We start from the raw sequence: 16,340 nt of genomic DNA, 5'->3' as shown, positions 1-16,340 counted from the left end.
AGAGGATCAGAGTTTATCCACGGAAAGAAAGGCCAGAAACCTTCATTGTTATCCTTGAAGTGAACTATTCATTTGCCTTTGCAAGGTGTGGTTCCAGTGCCAAACGTTCAGAGCAGGATTAATAGAGCAGTTTGAGTCCATGCAGGAAATAAACACCCCTTTGTGATTTGTTAGCTTCTGAAAGTTGAGTATCTCATCTTTGTAAGTAACCTTTGGCTATATAGTCATTTCATTTCCATAGCTTTAACAAAGATATACACACGAAAACTATTAATTTGATCAGGGAGGTATGGCGATACTAACCTCCAGTTACAAAAAGAATTAATAATTTCCCATTTCATTTGAATTTATTTGGTTCAATTGTAGCACTAAAGATGTTTTTCCCCCTCTTTCAGCTGCTCCCGTTCGGGGTTGTCTCAGTGGATCACCCATCTACATATTTTGATTCTAGCACATGTTTTTTGGCGGGGTTCTCTTTCATCATCTAGAATTCGAGATCCACCTATGAGAAGGGCATTTGTACCTGACCTCTGTAGAAGCATCCAGTTGCACCAAGTCTGGCTGTGACAGACCGGACCCTTTCTCAGTTGACATTCACTTCTCATGACCTCTAGCTTATTTTGTGCATACAGCTCGCTGGTTCACTTACTTGCACCTTCTGCAGGAGGACATATACCTTGGATCAGCCTCCACTGGACATGCTTCTTTCGCTAGCCAGGTTAGCTGTGTTACTCACTGCAAGCCTCCCCCACTCACACTGCTCGTTAGGCTGCCCACCTCCTCTTAAGCCTTTTTTCCCTGTCCTAAGGCTGCCTGCCTTATGTATCTGACTGAGCTCTGTGCTTCACTGCCATGGCGCATAATAAGCTGGCTTTGGCTTCCAGCGGGATAACCAGTTGTGTGCCTGCCTGGCTACGTGAGGTGCTCTCATCGCAGCTAGGGCTTCTCATCCCTTCTGTGTGGTCTTCATGGGCCTCAAACATAGAAAAAGCCATTGATTTTCACAATAACTGTAGCCACTGCCTAGTGTGTCCCAAAAAGTGCCAGTGCCGAAGGCTCAAAGTGTCCACAACCCAGAGTGTAGATTTTTGACAGTCTGACTCTGACTGGGAAACAGTGATGACGGTGCACTCCCAGGGATCTCCCAAGGTGCGACCTCTCTGAGCTGACCAAAGCAACCCGTCTCTCCTCGAGGACATCTTGCCAAATTAACCCTCCTTCGTTAATGAGCCACCTGGCTCCGGCAACGAGGACGATGTGGGTCTTCTAGAGGGCACAGAGGACGACGAGTGCCAAGCATATGAAACACTGCTGCCTCAAGGTTAAGGATAGGGCGGATCTTGTCATGGGTGAATCCCTACGCCATTGAACCCTCCATCGCCAGACACCTTAACCCCTCCCAAGGAGACCTGCTCGCTCCATCCAAGCCCACTCTCCACAGCAAAATGGACCGTTTTTCTGTATCCATCCACCAGGCCTCTTATAAGGCCTCAGTCTTGGCTGTCTGGGCTCTCAATGTCACCTCGCTTCTATCAGCTTACCAGGCTGAGCTCCTGGTTAACATGGGGCAGCAACTGGAGAAAAGGTGTCCCTCACCCTCGCTCTGGAAGAAGATCATCACCATTAATGACCTTGTCCTCTGCAATGTATGCCAAGTTGTACAGCCAAGCTGGTGTTCCTTGGCCTTCTATGTGGTTGGTGAGCATGCATTCTGGCTTAACCTAATAGGTCTCCCTCATAGCAAGAAGCGGTGCATTGTAGGAGCGCCGGTGGAGCCCAGCTAGGCGCTTTTTGGTCCCGCGGTTGCTTTGATGCAACAATGCTGTGATGAAAAAAGAAGGAGGACGAGGCTCTCAATCTGTGTCTGCTGAGGAAATATGTTGGCGCCCCAGGACCCCCTTGTGAGGCCACCTAATCCCCCTGCGGGAAGCCATTTCCAGAACGTCAGCAGTCTGAAACCTCGTAACAAGCAACCAGCTCAGCAGGGTAATCCCCCTTCTGCCTAGCCTTGGGGGAGAACATATTTCACCGCAGCCATGGCCAAGAAACATCCTAGCCCTGCTCCGTCTGAACCCAAAAGGAAGCAGCTGGGCTGATGCATGGCCCCAAGGGGCTCTGAGTCCACATTTTTGGGCAGCCAGTTTTGCCCTCCTAGCCCACCCATGAAGGAGGATTTCTGTCAGTGGGTTCAGCCCCTAGTGTTACCCAGTGTTTTTTCCCCCTCCCAGTTCATGTTGGAGGGCATACCCACATCAATGGGGCATTCGGGGAGAAACGGCTCCCTACACACAGCTCCCACACAATAAAGGCTTTGCCCCCCCACCTTTAAAAAAAAACTAAATCTAACGAATCAAATGAATTTGTTTCTGATAGACAACATCCCACGGCACCCCCACATGTCACCCCCAAGCTGTCTGCTAAATGGCGCCATTGTATTACAAATGAACAAACTGGGTGCATGCATAGTTCTGAGTGATTCTCTGGCTCACTCGCAAGTCACTTAACAGCTTGGCAGTGTGTGTCGGCCACCAAGTGGGTAATTTAACTGTAACCAAGGGGTACAGACTTCAGTTTGCAAAGAAACCCCCGCATTTCAGCTGAGTTGTCTCTTCTACAGAGGAGATCTCCACTCACATTCTGAAAGGCGAAATCTCCTCCCTCCTCCATGAGAAGGGGGCAATTTGAGTGGTTCCTCTGCATCTACGTCATTAGGGTTTTACTCCCATTATTTCCTGTTTCCAAAAAAAGGACGGCTCACTTTGTCTTATTCTGGATCTCAGAGTATTGAACAAATATTTGAGGAAATACGCTTTCAGAATGCTGACACACAGTAATCTTTCTTGTTTAATTCATCAGAACGACTGATTCACATCAGTTCATCTGAAAGATGCTTTCTTCCACATAACACAGGACGTTCCTTTGTTTTGCCTACCAAGGCACACATTACGAATTCACAGTTCTTCCTTTCGTTCCGAGAGTGTTTTGTCTGTGTGTGGAGGCAGGTTTAGCCCCACTGAGAATGACGGGTCTCAGGATCCTAATTTATAGAGACGATTTTCTTATCATAGCTGATTCCAGAGAGAAAGTGGTGCAAGACACTCAGCATGTGCTCACACACATCACATTGCTTGGTTTCAGAGTGAATGTGAGCAAAAGCAATTTCACTCCAGCTCAGAATGTTATATTCCTGGGTTTGGAGCTGAATTCAATAACCATGTGCATGTCTATCGCGAGAGCACATTCTCTCCCTAATGAATTGCCTCTCACAGTTCAAGAAGGGGGTGAGGGTACAATATCGTATATGTCTCAAACTACAGGGCCTTATGGCATCACCTATTTTGCCTCTGGGCCTTCTGAGAATGAGGGCATTCATGAAATGGGTTTTATCACTCCACCTCACCTTTATGTGACCTTGGCCGCTCTGTCACGCTGACGCGCTCATGCTCAGCAACCCTGCGCCATTGGAGGAATGAGGAGTTTTAGTGGTGATGACAGATGCATCCTCAATGGGGTGGGGAACCACCCAGGAGGGCAGAACAGTGAATGACATGGGCAAAAGAACTCTCAGCCCCCATAAACTATTTGGAGCTCATTACAGTATGGAAGTCTCTGAAACATTACCTGCCCACCTCTAGGGGCATCATGTGCTGGTATGCTGCGGCAATAGCACACACCAATCGCCAAGGTGGGGTGCACTCCCCCAGGCTTCATGCTCTAGCTCACAGACTTTTAGTATGGAGCAGGCAGCACTTTCTGTCGTTATGTATGAAACATGTCCCAGGCACCTTGAACAGGAGTGCAGACCTCCTGTTGAGGGGGAACCCACTCTATGGAGACTAGTGTGTCCACCCACAAGTAGTGGATTTATTGTGGGAGAGATTCGCCCAGGCTGCCGTGGAGCTTTTCGCCTTATACGAAAACACCCTTTGTCCTCTGATCTTCTCGGTAAGGGACAGGGACGCACCCCTCGGCGTGGATGCACTGGCCCATCTGTGGCCCAACATGCTGCTCTACACATTCCCTCCCCTTTGCTTAATAGCCCCCAACATCAGGGTGAGAATTCAGAGCCTGACCCTAATCCTGGTGGTACCCAGGTGGCCCAAGGCACTATGGATGGTGGAGATAATTCCCCTCCTGTATGCCCAGCCATGGCCCCTAACATTATGCACAGACCTCCTGTCTCAGTTGAACAGAGAAATCTATCTCCCTCGTCCAGACAGGGTGGCCCTCTGGGCTTGGCCTGTGAGAGGGCAAACCTGAACTCAATGCGGCTCCCTCCACGTGTGGTCACCCCCATTCAGAGTGCTAGGGCCTCCTCCACATGTTCTCTTTATGACTCTAAGTGGTATGTGTTCGAGGAGTGGCGCAATGGGCGACACCTGATATCCTATCAGTTTTCGGTTTTGGACATTTTATATTTTTTGCAAGACCTTATGGATGGTGTTAAATCCTTTTCCACTTTTAAGGTCTACCTAGCGGTTCTTGCTGCATGCCATGTTGGGTTCGACGGTGGGTCATGAAGTGGGTCAACACCCCCTCATTCGCTGGTTCATGAAGGGCGCTCATCGCTCACTTCCAATTACTAGAAGAGCTGTTCTGCAGTGGAACCTCTCCATGGTGCTGGAAGCTCTGTCCCAACAGCCTTTTTGAGCCCCTGGGGGACATTTCCCCTTAGATTCTGTCCTTGAGGACAGCTTTACTCCTGGCCCTGGCTCCAGCCAAATGTGTCAGTGATTTACATGTACTCTTTATGTTCATTCCTCGTGCACTACATTCTCTCTTAGTGGAGATGAGGTTTTTCTTAGGCCCAACCCACCCCAACTCTGTCCAACCCAGAATTCATGCCTAAATGCTTCCCAGCATTCACCTGTGAGGTGATTGAGCTTTCTGCTTTTCATCCTCCTCCCTTCTCCTCTGCAGATAATCAGAGTTTGAATGCTCTGTGTACTGTGCATGCCCTTCAGACCTACATGGATAGGACTAGCCTTTTCAGGAGGAGTGACCAGTTCTTCATTTCCTGGCTTACAGGGCCTCACTGTGAGTGTGTTGGGCAACTAGGGAGTTGTCCATTTCTCCCATAGGTGGATCTCGCACATGAGATGATGAAAGAGAACATTAGGTTACTGTCCATAACCCCAGTTCTCTGAAACATCGAGTGATCCACCAAGCTTTCCCCACTTGCCACACGAGAAGCGAATTTGCTCACTGAGGAAGAGAAGCGTGTGCAGGTTATTTATGCACCCAGGTAAGGGGCATGACCTTATCTGGCATTGGACATGTGCTCCTGTCTGTAACAGTCTGTCTAAACTTAGACTTGGTGTAATTGGATGCTTCTACAGAGGCACAGATGCCATTCCTATAGGTGGATCTCACCACTCAATATTTCAATATTTTTTACACTCGATGCCCTTCCTGATGCAACCACACTTGGGACCGGCACTAAGAGTGCACTGGCTCATGCTACCCTCCAGTTTTTGGTGCTTGGGGGTGGAGTGTTAACCAGTGAAAGAACCAGAGCTTATTGGTGGCTGTGGCTCAGATGGTAGAGGGTTGTCCACTAATCGTACGGTCAGCGGTTCAATTCCCGGCCCACATGAATCCACATGCCTTGGGCAAGACACTAAACCCTATGTTGCTCCCAATGGCAAGTTAGCACCTTACATGGTATCTCAGCTACCATTGGTGTGTGTGTGTGTGTGAGAGAGAGAGAGAGAGAGAGAGAATGGGTGAATGAGACACAGTGTAAAGCACTTTGTAGAACTACTAAGGTTTAAAAAAGTGCTATATAAGTGCAGACCATTACCATTATCACTGTGTGATATTCAAGTATGCTATGTCACATTAATTAGGCTATATTCATATGCTCAAAAAAACCCCAACTAATTGGTTCAGGGTCCTTTTTTTGTCTTTCTACATAGCAACATATTTATACCTGCCAGAATACAATTACATCTAACCTTTTTTCTATTTGGAAAATTGGTTTTAGAGCTGCCATAGTGCATTTTACACTTACATTTACATTTATGGCATTTGGCAGATGTCCTAATCCAGAGCGGCTTACAGAAGTGCTTTGAAGTCTATATCAATAAATACATCCTGATACTGGTTCACTAGGTCATGAACTAAGAATAGCATCTGTCATAAAACTCTGTTGGGAGGCAATATAGTAAGAAAAACACACAGACGACAATTTTTTTTTATGAAAAATGCTAATTTAAGTACTTTAAGAAGAGCTAGGTCTTTAGATATCGTTTGAAGACCACCAGTGACTAAGCTGTTCAGACATCTAAGGGAAGTTAATTCCACCACCTAGGTGCCAGAACAGAGAATTCTTGATGCATGCCTTCCTTGCACCCTGAGAGATGGTGGCACCAGTCTAGTGGTGCTAGAGGTTTGGAGGGAGCATGGTGCAGTGCGGGTGTGATATGTGATTTGAGGTAAGTGGGCATTGGTCCATTTTTGGCTTTGTAGACAAGAATCAGAGTTTTAAATCTGATGCGGGCAGCTACAGGAAGCCAGTGGAGGGAGTGTAGCAATGTGGTGGTGTGGGAGAACCAGGAAGGTTGAAAACAAGTCGAGAAGCTGCATTCTGGATCCATCCCAGAGGTCGAATCGTGCTCAGAGGAAGACTTGCCAGGAATGAGTTGCAGTAGTCCATCCTCGAAATGACAAGAGACTGAACTAGCAACTGAGTGGCCTGTATGGATAGAAATGGACAAATCCTTCTGATGCTGTAAAGGAGAAATCAACATGAGCATGTCAGATTAGTAATGTGAGAGGAAAAGGACATTACCCCAAGGTTACCCCAAGGTTGCATGCAGTAACCGAAGGTTGGATCAGAGAGTTGTCCAGGGAGACCACAAGATCCTGACATGGTGATGAATCAGCTGGGATGAACAGCAGTTCAGTTTTGCTGGGATTAAATTTCATCTGCTTAGCTGTCATCCATGATGAGATGCCTGCCAGACATGCTGAAATCTGAGCAGAAACAAGAGGATCTGAGGGAAGGAAGGAGAGGATGTGTTGAGTGTCATCCGCATAGCAGTGGTATGAGAACCCATGTGAGGATATGACCTCACCAAGAGATTGCATATAGAGGAAGAACAGAAGAGGACCAAGTACTGAGCCCTGTGGGACACCAGTGGAGAATCTGCGGGGAGCAGATATGGAGCCGCTCCATGTCACCTGGTATGTGCGATCTTCCAGGTAGGAAGCAAACCACTGCCATGCTGCACCACGAATTCTGAGACTCATGAGGGTGGACAAGAGGGTATTGTGGTTGACTGTGTCAAATTCTGTTAAAATGTCGAGGAGGATGAGGACTGATGACAGTTTGGCTGATCTAGCAGCATGTAGCTTCTCAGTGACAGCCAAAAGGGCAGCCTCTGTGGAATGTGCGGCTTTTAAGACAGACTGGTTAGGATCTTGGAGGTTGTTCTATGAGAGGCAGAGAGACAGTTGATTGTTGACAGTGCATTCAAGGATTTTAGAAAGAAAAGAGAGAAGTGATATCGTTCTGTAGTTGCTGATGTCAGAGGGATCCAGAGTGGGTTTCTTCAGGATGGGAATAGGGCAATCCTCAGTAGGTAGTGTAGGAGTTTGGGTAGAAGTGAAAGTCTGGCAGATTTTAGCAATCTTCTCATCATAAAAGATGGCAAAGTCTTCAGCAGTAGAACATAGAAAACATATCAGATGTTTAAACTGAGGAAATGTACCATTTTAATGTACAAAATAAGGTAATTTTGAATTTGATGGTCACAACACGTCTTAAAAAAAGTTGGGATGGGGGCTACAAAAGGCCAGAAAAGTGTTACTAAAAAGAAACAGCTGGATTCACATTTTGCAACTAATTAGGTTACTTGGCAACAGGTCAACACGATATGGTATAAAAAGAGTATCTTACAGAAGCAGAGTCTCTCAGAAGTAAAGATGGGATGGCATCTGGATGGAAGCATATGTTGTGCTAAAACCTGTATATACCTTTCAGCATTGATGGTGTCTTTCCAGATGTGCAAGCTGGCTTTAATGCACCCCCATACCATCAGAGATGGAGGCTTTTGAACTGAGCACTGATAAAAAGCCGGATGGTCCCTCTCCTCTTTAGTCCTTTTTAGTTTAGAGGACACTGCGTTCATGGTTTCCAAAAAGAATTTCAAATTTAGATTTGTCAGACCACAGAACAGTTTTTCACTTTACCTCAGTCCATTTTAAATGAGCTTTGGCCCAGAGAAGACGGCAGCGTTTCTGGATCATGTTCACATATGGCTTCTTCTTTGCATGATATAGCTTTAACCAGCATTTGTGGATTGCACGGCACACTGTGTTCACAGACAATGAGTTCTGGAGGTGTTTCTGAGACCATGCAGTATTTTCATTAAAGAATCATCCCTGTTTTTAATGCAGTGCCACCTGAGGGCCCGAAGATCATGGGCATACAATATTGATTTTCATCCTTGTCCCTTGCGTACAGAGATTTCTCCAGATTCTCAGAAACTTTAGTCTTCGCAATTTTACATTGAGGAACATTATTCTGAAGTTGGTGATTGGTGAATATTGCAGATTGGTGAATATCTGCCCATCTTTACTTCTGAAAGACTCTGCCTCTTTAAGACACTCTTTTTTATACACAATCATGTTACTGACCTGTTGCCAATTAACCTCCAGCTGTTTTTTTTTTACACTTACTTTTCCAGCCTTTTGTTGCCCCTGTCCCAACTTTTTTGAGATGTGTTGCAACCATCAAATTCAAAATTACCTTATTTTTTTCATAAATGGTACATTTACTCAGTTTAAACATTCACAAAGTACTATTGTGAATAACGTGCGTTTATGAGATTTGCAAATCATTGCATTCTCTTTTTAATTACATTTTACATAGGATCCCAACATTTTTGGAATTGGGGTTGTACAACAAAAAGAATTTCTCTGTGCTGTAACAGATATGTGACAAATAAATGCTTCTGCTTCTTCTTGTAATTGCAACATACCTATTAAAACATAATACTATAGGTGTTACCAATGATTTTGTCATTCATGAAGAAAATTTTCAAATAAAAAAATTACAGTAATTATCATTATTCCTCCATCCATTCCTTGGCAGAAGGCTGTCATGTGAGTTTGATATTGATTCAGTGTGCCACTTTTAGCTTGATATAAGTGAGGTGTGTGGGGGTGTTTAGGCAGTTTAACAGTATGAGGCAAAATAAAGTGTGTGCTTCTATCGTGCAGGCAAGCAGCCCTGAATCCATGCATCCATCAAGGCTGACACACCAGAAAGCTGTGTTTAAACTCATGGTGGGGTTATGCCACAGCGCACACTTGTGCACTAGTGTACACGTTCCCTCAGCACACGTGCCGTTTGTTTATAGTACCAGAAAAAAGCACCCTAGTCCTTCTTGGCCAGAGATGAGCATTCAGCAGATGATGAGCAAAGTGAATGGAAAAAGAGGTCTAGCAGCATGGGGGCCAGATAGTCCTTGCCCCATCTCTTTCCGGTCCTGTGTCTTCACAAAAGCAGAGAGGGATGCTAAGAATTCTGCAGAAGGGCATCTGGGCTTGTTGTTAGATGATATAACACTGGCAGCACAAGATACAACAATGAGTCAGAAGCAGCTCATAACAACATGCACAAAGTGGCATGTTGTAATGCGTAGGAGAGATAGGCAAAATGCAAATGCATAAAGCGCATTATTTAGGGAAATACAAAAATGATCAGAAAACAGGCCAGTAACATTAAATGAGGATAAACATTAATAAATCCATCAATCTTTTGTACCGCTTATCCTACACAGGGTCACGGGAAGCCTGGAGCCTATCCCAAGGGACTCGGTGCACAAGGAGGGGGACACCCTTGACGGGGTGCCAACCCATCGCAGGACACAATCACACACACACACTACAGACAATTTAGTGATGCCAATTAGCCTAAAATGCATGTCTTTTGACTGGGCGAGGAAACCCTCAAAGCATGGGGAGAACATGCAAACTCCACGCTCACAGGGCAGAGGTGGGATTCAAATCCCCAACCCTGGAGGTGCGAGGCAAATGTGCTAACCACTAAGCCACCATGCCAATAATAAACTTATATATATACAGGACTAAAACTAAAACAAAAGTACACAATGTGAAAGCAGTGAATGTTATGCTGGGAACCACAGCACATGAGAGAGTGAATTCAATGACACATATATGCATCAAAATACAGAACTCACTGGGAAAGCTGCATTTAGAAACATAATACATACACATCCCAGCATCTTTATAAAGCAACTGATTCTTTTTTGTTCTGAAAAGCCTAATATCTACTTATTCCAGACTTCTTTCAATCATATTCATGGTTTAAAAACCCCACTGTGATCTATTGTCTTCAGTCAGGCAAGCTGAGCCAAGAGTGTGACTCTCAACATGGGCAGCATTGTAAAATGGCATTAGCATTGCTAGTCAACAGCATAACAAAAGCATGTAGCAATCTGTGCAGGAGGCCAAGAAAGACATGAAAGGTCAGTGCTAAACATGAGCTTACATAACTTCATAAACATAAATGTCAAGATGTAACTTGATTATTGAAGCAAAATTTGTGCCTGAACAAGAACCTTAGGTTGTGTTTGATGGGAAATTGCAGTCAATTAAAAATAAATGGCCAGAAGATGGGTGTGTACACAGGTTTAATCTTGTGACTTCAGACACAAATCTGTAAATAACAGCTGTTTTCTGACTGGTAAAGCAATTCCTAGACAATGGCCACTAAAAAAAAACCTTTCCTGATTAGTGGTTTCCCTGGATAGTTCATTCTAGTATTACTAATAATATAGTAAATAATGGAGTAAACCCAGTAAACAACTAATGGACACTACTTCCACACTAAAGTACCACAATGCATCTTTAAACTCTGAGGATGCTAGAGCATCCAGTCTAGTTTATACAAAAGTAATGTTTAAGTCATTTGATAGTCATTTTTCAGGATGTTATGGGTGGGGTTTGGACAGGTCTGATCCTCCTAATTAAGACACTGACTTGCACAAAACAAGTAGAAAGAAAAAGGTTGGCTCTAAATATTACACAGACTAAAAAAAATATTTATTTCTTACAACATAAATAAGTCCTGTTTGTTTTTGCATTTCTCAGTCTGTCAGTGTTGCATAGTGGAATGGGTGGAGGAAAAAATTGGACAGATTAAGGAATGCGGAGGAGTGTGAGAAATAAAGCTTCCCATTGTAGAGCATTCTTCAGTAACAGTATTTTTTAAACTGAAACGACACACAGCAAACATGATGCAACAGCCCCAACTAACAGCTGCGCAGGAGGTAAGCACAAAAAGAGCAAACACTGAAAGATGACAGCACTGACATCATAAGTGCCTTTTATCAATTAAACAATCCTACATATTCAGTAGTAATGGTCTAGACATTAACAAATTTAAGTAGCACATTTAATTTTGAGTTTAAAATTTCAAAAGGTCAAAATAAGTATTCATCATAAAGCACAGTTTAAAAAAAGAAAAAAAAAACAAGTATAAATTACAATTAATTGACTATATATCTATGAAAAGTATGGGTTAAGTTAAGCCAAGTTAAACAGGTATGTTTTTGGTTTGTTGTACATTTATAATCTGTTACAGTCCAGTCTAGGTTAGGCCGCACAGAGTAACCAGTTTATGATTCAAATGAAATTGACCTTTAAAATGAGGGAGCCAGGAATATCAAACACAAATAGGGTTGTTCAAAAAGGTTGTGGTATATTGCAAAACACAAATGTATACACATAATTACAGAGAACCAACACCAGGCAAAACTTCAGGGTGGGCCAAGGCCAAAATAATAAACAAAAGAATTCTCTGTTAGGTAGCTAGCTTACCTAAAATGAAAATAACTTCCCTAAACTATGAAAATAACTTCCCTAACTACCTAAGCCAAAAACAGACAAAATGACCCCTCTCCCAAAAGAAATGGCAGCCACACCCCTATAGCCGGTAAACCAAGTGAAACATATACAGCAGTGAAGAGAATACACATAAACAGATACAGGGACAACCAAACTCAGAATCAGGCAAGTGTCAAAACCAGAACAGCAGCCAGAACACAAATTTTATAGCCACAAGGGCACAAACCACAACCCAAACACACTCATCATATGGTCATCAATCAGTGATGTCATCCTGGGAGGCTGGAGCAAGGCAGGCTAGGGCAGGCTGGAAACTCTGGGAGGGAGTTTAGACCTACACATAAATATATGGCACAACACACAGAAAAAAAACTTCCCATCCCAAAGATTAGCGGGTTGTAAGAAATGTAATATCTGCTTCTGACTATAGCATTTGTCATCTATAATGTGTGTATCATATTGGTGGCAGGTAACACATTAACAAATCAAAATTGTAACAATAAAACCAAAAACACAGCATCAAAACCAAAACAATGCCACAAAACCAAAAACACAATAGCATTAGGCCCTTGAACATCACATGTTGGTTGCTGTTCCCTTGATCAGGTGACGTGGCAATTAAGCTCTTCAGCGAGACTGCATGTCGGTAGTTTGTGTAACACTCGCAAAAAGATGCTTCATTTCCTCTCTATCTTTTAAAAAAAAAGTACGAAAAATCTCTTTACTTTTCTGTCCCTTTAAAAGAAGAGAAGAAAAAAAAAGAAAGAGTGAGAGAGAATTCAGGTAGTGTGTTATGCCTTGCTTCCATTTCACCACGGGGGGGCACTTTCTGTGTGAAGTGTTTAGGGATGGAGCATGCCACAGCAGCCCTCAAGGGGTCTGACTGTGAGCATTGTGAACGCTTTACAATTAAGCAGCTCCACTCGGGACTCGCTCTAGTCTTGGCCAAAGGGAGATGGATTTCAGTGCCTAGCAGATCTGGGCCGGCTGCTGCCAAGGCAGCCAGCTGGCTCAGGTCCTGGGGTTCTGGTATGGATCTGGAAGAGGAGCCGGAGACTCTCTTGATCTGTCTTCCGGGTCCGGCTCTCCTCCTGATTTGGGAGCTCACACCACGACTCCTCCTGCTGCTATGGAAAAACAAAACACCCTCTCTGACGCCGAGGAGCCAGTATGGGGTGCCATTGCACCAAAAACAGAGAGTAGCTCTCAAGCATATAAAGAGCTCCTTGAGGTGATTACCAGGGCAGTTGAAAAACTAAATATAGACTGGCCCAGGGAAGAGGAAGTGGCTCGTAGCAGGCTGGATGAGCACTTCCTCCCAAGTGAAAATAAATCTCCCTCACAAAGCAAAAAACTCCCCTTTTTTTGCAGAAGTGCATGATGAAATATCACGCTTCTGGGGAAACCATACACTAGCTGTGTTTATAATCCCATGACATCTGATTACTTGGCCATCGTGGGGAGTGAGCAGCTATTTTATACAGTGAGTGCAATGTACATTCCGGGCAGCTGGAATGTGGGAGCAAACATCCTGTCAAGGCAGGGGCTGAGGCTCGGGGGTTGGAGGCTCGATACACAAGTGGTGGAGTCCATATGGCGGAGGTTCAGCCAAGCGGAAGTGGATGTGGTTGCCTCCAAGGAGACAACACAGTGCCCGCTATGGTTCCACCTCACTCCTCCTGCACCATTAGGGCTGGATGCCATGGTTCACACATGTGAGGTCACATCTACAGTGGCAAGAAAAAGTATGTGAACCTTTTGGAATTTCATGCCTCACCAAAAAGAGCTTTCAGAGGATCAAGAATTGTTGATTTACATAAAGCTGGCAAGGGTTACAAAGTGATTTCAAAGACTTTAGAAATTCACCAGTCTACAGTTAGGCAAACATTCTACAAATGGAGACACTTTGGGACTTTTGCTACTCTACCAACAAGTGGACGCCCAGTCAAAATGACACCAAGAGCACAACAAAGATTCATCAATATGGTAAAGAAACAACCCCGAATGACAGTCAAAGATTTGAAGGCATCATTGGAACTGGCTAACATCTCTGTTCATGAGTCTACAATACGTAAAGCATTGAACAAGCAGGGTATCTACAGCAGGACACCACGAAGGAAGCCACTGCTTACTAAAAAGAACATTGTCGCACGCCTAAAGTTTGCAAAAGAACACACTGACACTCCACAGCGGTATGGGCAAAATGTTTTGTGGACTGATGAAACTAAGATTGAACTATTTGGAAAAACCAAACAGCACTACATCTGGTGTAGAAAGGGCATGGCATATCATGAAAACATCATCCCAACCGTAAAGTATGGTGGAGGAAACATCATGATTTGGGCCTGCTTTGCTGCATCAGGGCCTGGCCAGCTTGCAATCATTGAGGGGAAGATGAATTCCCAAGTATATCAGACAATTCTTCAGGATAATGTGAGAATGTCTGTACATCAGCTGAAACTGTGTATAAGTTGGGTGATGCAACAGGACAACGACCCAAACCACCGGAGCAAGTCCACAACAGAATGGCTTCAGAAAAACAAAATCCGCCTTTTGGAGTGGCCAAGTCAGAGCCCAGACCTCAACCCAATAGAGATGCTATGGAATGACTTTAAGAGAGCCATACACATGAGACATCCAAAGAATATGACAGAGATAAAGTAGTTCTGCCAGGAAGAATGGGCTAAAATTCCTCCTGAATGATGTGCAGGTCTGATCCGCAGCTACAGGAAGCGCCTGGTTGAGGTTATTGCGCCAAGGGGGGGGGGAGGGGGTCAACCAGTTATTAAATCTAAGGGTTCACTTACTTTTTCCACTGCCATTTCGAATGTTGAATGCGTGTGTTCAATAAAGACATGAGGGATTAGAATTTTTTTTGTGTTATTATTTTACGCACATTATATTTGTTAATACCATTGACTTAGATGAAGATCAGATCACATTTTATGACAAATTTATTCAGAAAACCATGAAATTCCAAAAGGTTCACATACTTTTTTCTTGCCACTGTATATGCTTTTCCCCCAATCACTCTGCTCCCACAAGCTCTAGCGAGAGTTTGCCAAGACCATCTACGTCTGCTGCTAGTAGCACCTTATTGGCCAGCTCGAATATGGTTCTCAGAGATAATATCCCTGCTAGACAGCACTCCTTGGGAGATTCCCATCCGCAGGGATCTACTGTATCAAGCTGGAGGGCTGATTTATCACCCTCGGCCAGAACTATGGAAACTGTGGGTTTGGCCCCTGAGGGGCACCAGCTCATAGATTCTGGTCTCATAACGGAGGTTGTAGAGACCATGTAGAATGCTAGAGCACCATCCATGAGGAAATTGTATGCGCTGAAGTGGAGACTTTTTGTCTTGTGGTGTAAGGAACATCAGCTAGACCCAGTGAACTGCAGCAATAGCTACAGACCTCGAGTTCTTACAAGGACGTTTCTCAGCAGGGTTGGCTCCTTCTACAACCAGGGTCTATGTGGTCGCCATTTCGGCCAGCCATGCCCCTATTAATGGAGTCTCTGTGGGGCAACATCCTCCAAGTTTGAGGTTTATGCATGGTGTCAGGTGGCTGAGGCCCATCTGCAGGCCTCACATACCTTCCTGGAGCTTTCTATGGTCCTGGAAGGTCTGTCGGGGGCCCCATTTGAGCCCTTAAAGTCAGCCTCTGAGAAGCTTATGACTCTAAAGGTAGCTCTTTCTACTGGCCCTGACATCTTTCAAGCGAGTAGGAGATCTACAAGCTCTCTCTTTTGCCCCTTCCTGCCTTGACTTTATCCCTGGGTTAGCCAAGGCCTTCCTCTATCCTAGGCCAGATTATATTCCTAAAGTGCCTACGTCTGCTGGCCAACCTGTTGTGTTGTAGGCTTTCTGCCCTCTTCTGTTCCTCACACCAGAACAATAAAGAATGCACCTGCTGTGTCCAATAAAGGCTCTCTATACTTACATCCACCGCTCCAGCCAGTGGTGTAAGTCAGAGTAGCTGCTGGTCTGCTTTGGCGGCGACAGTAGAGGTGATGTTGTGTCGAAGCAGTGCATCTCTAATTGGATAGCGGAAGCAATCTCTATTACTTATGAGGTGCACGGTCTTGCTACGCCTTTGGGCATAAGGGCTCAGTCCACTAGGGGGGTCGCCTCCTCGAACGCTTTGTCCAAAGGGCTATCCTTACAGTATGTGTGTGCTGTTGCCAGGTGGTCTACGCCACACACATTCATTCGATATTACTTGGGTCTTTTTGAACAGCCTGAACCCTCAGTATGACAGAGTGGGTATTCTCATTCCCATAGCGTTGTGCTAATGCAATGTGGAATTCCCTTTGAAAGGGAATGTCTGGGTTACACATGTAACCCTGTTCCCTGAGAAGGGAACGAGACGTTGCATAGCTTTGTCATACCAAGGCAAGCCTGTGAATTTCACTTTCGCTTCAGATAATAGAGGCTGATGGCTCGGTTCACAGGTGCC

At 44.7% G+C, this 16,340-nt stretch overlaps 1 pseudogene; it reads left to right on the top strand.

The window, feature by feature from the left end:
* Window positions 1-3,761: 3,761 nt before the first annotated feature.
* LOC128624698 (uncharacterized) lies at window positions 3,762-16,097 on the top strand (annotated as a pseudogene).
* The last annotated feature ends 243 nt before the right edge of the window (window positions 16,098-16,340 follow it).

The sequence above is a fragment of the Ictalurus furcatus genome, chromosome 21, assembly GCF_023375685.1.
Source record: "Ictalurus furcatus strain D&B chromosome 21, Billie_1.0, whole genome shotgun sequence".
NCBI lineage: Eukaryota > Metazoa > Chordata > Actinopteri > Siluriformes > Ictaluridae > Ictalurus > Ictalurus furcatus.
Note: the sequence above shows the minus strand (reverse complement) of the source record. Positions and strands in the feature narration are given on the sequence as shown.